The following is a 6,867-nucleotide window of genomic DNA, read 5'->3' as shown; positions in this document are numbered from 1 at the left end:
CGTGGCAAGCCTCGTCTTTGATGTCGAGCCTCACTGCGTGGCAAGCCTCGTGAGCTTCTTTAATAATGAGCTCCGTCTTCACTGACGAGCTTTAAATCTGATGACAAGCTTTGTTTTCATTGACGAACTTCACCTCCGATGATGAACTCCGAACCTCGTATCCAATGACGAGCTTCGAACCTCATTTCCAATGACGAGCTTCGTCTTTGATGTCAAGTCTCATTTCCAATGATGAGATTCGAACCTTGTTTCTAATGACGAGCTTCACATCTTATTGCCAACAACAAGTTTTGTTGTTTGAGACGAGGTTCATCATTGTAATGACCCTCGTCATGCTCGTTATGAGCTTCAACATTCTAAGGCCAAATGATTAGCCAATGATCTATGAAGATCCATGAGAGTGGAGGAGAGATAGGTTTTTTTCACTAGCCTCTCAATCCCCTCCCCTCTTTTTCTTTCATGTTGATCATGCCTATTTATAGGCTTAGGGTCATTATAGAGTGAGTTAATGGGCTTTAACTCCCCTTATAATGAGGGAGTTAGTGGTCATTAACTCCCATTTAAATATGATCATTAACTCTCCTTAAATGGGTGAGTTAGTAGTCATTAACTCTCCCTAAATGAGTGAGTTATTGGTCATTAACCCTTCTTAAATGTAGCCTCTGAAAATTATGACAGACGAGGTTCAGTTATATACGAGGTTCATCAATAATGGCAACGGCGAACTTCGTCTTCAATGACGAACTTCGTTTCTGGCAAACTCCGTCTTCAATGACGAACTTCGTTTCTGGACGAACTTCGTCTTCAATGACGAAGTTCGTCTTTTGAGAGTGAAGTGCCGTTTGACGAGGTTCGTCTGCGGATGGACTATGACGAGCTTGGTTTGCACGACGCGCTTGGCCTCTTGGCGAGCTTCGATGCTTCAAGGTGAATCTCGTGGTTGCAGGTGAAGTTTATCATTTCTGGGCGAACCTTAATACTTCAAGATGAAGTTCGGCTATTCGTTGAGTCTTGTCATTCAGTGTGTGTTTCGTCAGACGCATGTGAGATTTAGGATTTTTAGCAAACCCTCAGCTATCAACGGACTTGATGTGTCTTTACTAACTGTCATTTGAGTTGGACTAGCCATGCTTTTGCCCTTAGCATGGTAAGTTATCGAGGAATTTCTCTTAGGCTCAATGCTAAGATTTTCCTCTATCCTTAGCCCTTTTTAAGGCCTTAGATCAGATGCATGATAATAAAGCTCAAGCTCATCATATGGTAGGCTTGTTGCAGGAAAACGAACGTCATTTGTAAAAATAATAACGTTGGGATGATCATGTCGTTTAGTGACTTAAAAGTATGACGACGATGATTAAAACAAAGGCACATCACTTGGTAGGCCAATGTTGGAAAACGAACGCCATTTGGGGAAATGACAACGTTAGGAAGATCATGTCGTTCAGTGACTTGGAAGTATAACGACAATGAAGAAAACTAAGGCACATCACTTGGTAGGCCAATGTTGGAAAACGAACGTCATTTGGGGAAATGACGACGTTAGGAAGATCATGTCGTTCAGTGACTTGGAAGTATACCGACAATGAAGAAAACAAAGGCACATCACTTAGTAGGCCAATGTTGGAAAAACGAACGTCATTTGGGGAAATGACGACGTTAGGAAAATCATGTCGTTCAGTGACTTGGAAGTATGACGACGATGAAAAAAACAAAGGCACATCACTTGGTAGGCCAATGTTAGAAAACAAACGTCATTTTGGAAAATGACGACGTTAGGAAGATCATGTCGTTCAGTGACTTGGAAGTATGACGACGATGATGAGAACAAAGGCACATCACTTGGTAGGTCAATGTTGGAAAGATATTTTTTGAAAGAACATTGACTATCAGAGGTAATCATTAACGTGATAGTTTTATGGTCCCGCCATCCTATTGAAGAGAATTGGCGAGGAAATTTGGAGGAAGTGACTATCAGAGGTAATCATTAACGTGATAGTTTTGTGATCCCGCCATCTTATTGAAGAGGATTGGCGAGGGAATTTGGAGGAAGCTAACTATCAGATGTAATCATTAACATGATAGTTTTGTGGTAAGGGGCCAGATGCTCATGGTTTCATCAGAGAGAAACCTTAAGGTAGTACATGGTTTTGTAGAGAAACCATGACTACCCCCACTCCAGCGATAGCTATAAATTAGGATTGAAGGGTAAAGACTCCTGCATCCAATAAGACTTGGATCTTATCCTTCAAGGTGTAGCATTTAGAGGTGGGATGATGGATTATCCTGTGGTACACACAATAGTTGGGATCATCCGTTCTCGACATCTCCTCAGGTCGTATCGATTCTGAGAGCCTAATCTTTTTTGTCTTGATCAAGGATTTAAGTATCGGGATGACTTGCTCATCTTGGAAGTCATACTTCTGCTGAAAGCGGCTATCCGAAGATTTACCCTTCTGCTTTGACGAAGATTTAGGAGAAGAAGTGGTTTTCACCGCCAAAGCATCTTTCCCTTTTACATAAGTCAGAGGGGTGAGGTCGTCTTGGTGAAGAAGTGGTTTTCACCGCCAAAGCATCTTTCCCTTTTACATAAGTCAGAGGGGTGAGGTCGTCTTGGTCATCACCCCCTTGAAAATCACATGGCTCTTCAGCATCTAGCCTTTTGAGCATGCTTTCAACCTGTTCTCATTGGCGAACAAGCTCTTTTCAAGTTCGGGTCTTCACCGCTCCAATCTTGGATAAAATATGGATTGAGAGATTATTGCGACATATCTCGATCAACGTACTTTCAGAGACTTGATCACGATAATGCAGTGATCGATTTCTAAATCTCTTGACAAAGTTACTGACAGATTCTGTCTTCTTCTGTTTTTTAACTAGCAGGGTGGCTATAGATACTTCTGTGTCATCGTCGAAGAATCTGGTCAGAAAGAGCATTTCCATGTCCTTCCAGCAAGTGATGGATTCAGGCTCCAGTCTGCGAAACCATTCAAAAAGCATTTCCATGTCCTTCCAGCAAGTGATGGATTCAGGCTCCAGTCTGCGAAACCATTCAAAAGCGACCTCCTTAAAGGTACTAATGAAAAGTCGAGTCATAATGGGATCATTACCCACTATGTGTCCAGTCTGCGCCTCGAAATAATAGATGTGTTGGGTCTAAGAACCCTTGCCATCGAACTGCAGGAGGCTGAGTGGCTTAAACTTTGAAGGATAGGGAACAACATCCCATTCGATAGGGTATGGCCTGACGACCCCCAGTTCTCTGAAGTTTCTCTGAACCTTCAAAGCCTCAAGCTGCTTCTGGAAATCGTCCAACTTATGATCTCGGTCATTCTTACGCGGGTTGGACTCAGCTTCGGATGATTCAGAGTGAATATTAAAATTCTTTTCCTCCTCATATTCTTCATTATTGCCATCTTGGTTTCGACGGCTAGATTCCCGAGCACTGGGTGAAGGTCGCCGATGCCTTAATCCTGAGGATTCGGCAGTAGCTTTCTTCTTCTTCTTCTCCTTGAGGAGTTTGTCCACCATATCCTCCAAGCATCTGATGGTTTCTTATTGCTGGAGGAGAGCAGCTTGTTGTTCTTCCAGCCTTCTTGCCATATCTTCATCATTACCAGCCATGTGAACACTTGCTCGCTTGCTTTGATCAGTGCTGGAAGGTTGAGATGTTGCAATGACAGAGTTTTCAGGCTCTTCATCAACATCATAGGATATACCCGCTAATTTTCGATAATCTAACGGGATCCTTGCTCCGGTACGGGTACGAGTGTGTTGGTAAACACCCTGTCTTTCAATGAGTGCTTCTCGTAATCCTGGGGAAAACTTAAGATCGGAGGACTCAGAAGAATCGGGTTGGGTTTTACCCTTGCCTTTACTAACCATATTGATCGTCACTTCGACATGGCGATTTTTGGACGCTTGCTTTTTTTAGGACGAAAGCGTCTTCTTCTGGACGAAGGAATCGTCGAAGGCTCTGACAGTCGTTCAAAGACTGTAGACTTGTGTGCTGATACCCCACATGGGCATTGGGAGAGCACTGCGGAGATAAGTTTCTCACAGCAGCAATGAGATTGCATCTGACTCGTGCTGCGCTTGCGCGTGAGATAATCCCGAAGGTCACCAGCAGGACAACCCCCAGCTGACTCTGTCATCTTGGCTTTACCCGAGCGAGACCCTCTAAATGATAGAGGTTGACGACCTTGGGTAAGTTGACAAACTCCATCAGTCATGTGACGACATTCGTTGGTAAAACGAGCTCGACGCTTGTGCCTTCTCAATTGGCTCTTATCCTGAGGTTCGTTTTCTTTATGAACGTCGTGAACCTCTTTTCGAGCATGAGGTTCGTTGTCGGAGCCTACTCGGGTACAAGGGTGAGGTCCGTCATTCGGAAGTTCCTCATTCACCTGACCCTCGTCAGACTTGTTGACCTTAGGTTGATTAACCCTCGGTTGATAATGAAAACCATCTAGCGAGACCAAAGCTCGAGCCCTGCGGCAAGCTTGGTTCTGACGCTGACGTCGAGCGCGTCTCGACAATGAACAAGTAGAAACATTTGCTTCAGCCAGAGCTAAGCGAGGTTCGTCATCAAAAGCCATAGTTTGGCCGGTAGAAGCTGAAGTTCGGCTAGGTTGTTTGACAACCCATTTCTTAGCCTGACGGCTAGTTTCTGGAGCCTCCTCTTTGAGGAGCTTGGACTTTTCCTCGAAACTAACTCGAGTTGAATCATCAGAAGCCACTTGGGCTGAAGTCTTATACGAGACTCGACGACACTTACGTGCCTTCGTAGGACTAGACTTACCTGAGGAAAGAAAATCCTCATATTTGGACTGGTCAAATTCGATGACCAGAGTCTCGACGTCCGTTCCCACTGTAATCTTGTCTGATTGCGCCACCACCATCTCGTCGGAGAGAATAGCTGCTCCCACTGTGGTCGCCATCGTCTGTAGGGTCGAAAAATTGATGTTAGATTGATTCTCTTGTTTTAAGAAATTAGTTCGATCACTTGTTATGAAACCCTTACAATCACTCACTCTCTCTCTCGATTACAGAGGAAGAGAAAATTAATTCAGCTTCTTTTTTGTTTAAGGTGGGTTCTAGGTGGCGAAAGGATGCTTCCCCCGATGCTTGAGTCGAGATTGCCTCCCGTTGACGATCAGAACAAGATCACAAGAGCTTCTGACCTTCGTTAGCTGGCTGGAATCGAAATTCGAACTCCGGATTTACACGCAAAAGCTCTGATTTCTGATGATTAAAAGTCTCAATTAACCCAACCCCTTCTTCATAGCTGCTTGCGGCTATTTATAGAGATTTAGCACGTAATTGACGTGCTATAATCGCGGGGTCGTGGGCGTAACCGACTCCTGAGATTTAGCCTATGTTGACTAATGGAGCGTAATGTACTCCTTAGATTTAGCCCACGTGGGCTGACTTGGTCCTCGTGACCGTTACAGCCTGATTTAATGTGGGTGACGAACTTCACTGCATTGGCGAACCTCATCCTTGATGTCGAGCCTCACTGCGTGGCGAGCCTCGTGACGAACTTCACTGCATTGGCGAACCTCATCCTTGATGTCGAGCCTCACTGCGTGGCGAGCCTCGTCTTTAATGTCGAGCCTCATTGCGTGGAGAGCCTCGTCTTTGATGTCGAGCCTCGCTGCGTGGCAAGCCTCGTCTTTGATGTCGAGCCTCGCTGCGTGGCAAGCCTCGTGAGCTTCTTTAATAATGAGCTCTGTCTTCACTGACAAGCTTTAAATCTGATGACAAGCTTTGTTTTCATTGACGAACTTCACCTCCGATGATGAACTCCGAACCTTGTACCCAATGACGAGCTTCGAACCTCATTTCCAATGACGAGCTTCGTCTTTGATGTCAAGTCTCATTTCCAATGATGAGATTCGAACCTCGTTTCTAATGACGAGCTTCACATCTTGTTGCCAACAACAAGTTTTGTTGTTTGAGACGAGGTTCATCATTGTAATGACCCTCGTCATGCTCGTTATGAGCTTCAACATTCTAAGGCCAAATGATTAGCCAATGATCTATGAAGATCCATGATAGTGGAGGAGAGATAGGTTTTTTTCACTAGCCTCTCAATCCCCTCCCCTCTTTTTCTTTCATGTTGATCATGCCTATTTATAGGCTTAGGGTCATTATGGAGTGAGTTAATGGGCTTTAACTCCTCTTATAATGAGGGAGTTAGTGGTCATTAACTCCCATTTAAATATGGTCATTAACTCTTCTTAAATGGGTGAGTTAGTAGTCATTAACTCTCCCTAAATGAGTGAGTTATTAGTCATTAACCCTTCTTAAATGTAGCCTCTGAAAATTATGACAGACGAGGTTCGGTTGTATACGAGGTTCATCAATAATGGCAACGGCGAACTTCGTCTTCAATGACGAACTTCGTTTCTGGCGAACTTCGTCTTCAATGACGAACTTCGTTTCTGGACGAACTTCGTCTTCAATGACGAAGTTCGTCTTTTGAGAGTGAAGTGCCGTTTGATGAGGTTTGTCTGCGGATGGACTTTGTCTTCAATGACGTTCATCATCATGATGGGCTTCGTTGGCTGAGATGAGGTTCATTATGATTACGAGTCTCGTCATGCTTGTAGCGAGGTTCAACCTTGCTTTATTCCTTGGCATTTTTTGGTGTCTACACACTATAAGGGAACAACGTCATTTTTAGGAATGACGATGTGAAAATGACCACGTCGTTCAATATTATGGGAGTATGATGACAGTGATTGGAATAACGTCACATCACTTGGTAGGCGCTAAAAGGGAACAACGTCATTTTCGAGAATGATGATGTGGAAATGATCATGTCGTTCAGTGACATGGGAGTATGACGATTGTGATTGGAATAGA

The sequence above is a fragment of the Asparagus officinalis genome, unplaced genomic scaffold (genome assembly GCF_001876935.1).
Source record: "Asparagus officinalis unplaced genomic scaffold, Aspof.V1 AsparagusV1_Un287, whole genome shotgun sequence".
NCBI classification, from domain to species: domain Eukaryota; kingdom Viridiplantae; phylum Streptophyta; class Magnoliopsida; order Asparagales; family Asparagaceae; genus Asparagus; species Asparagus officinalis.
This window is presented reverse-complemented; position numbering follows the sequence as displayed.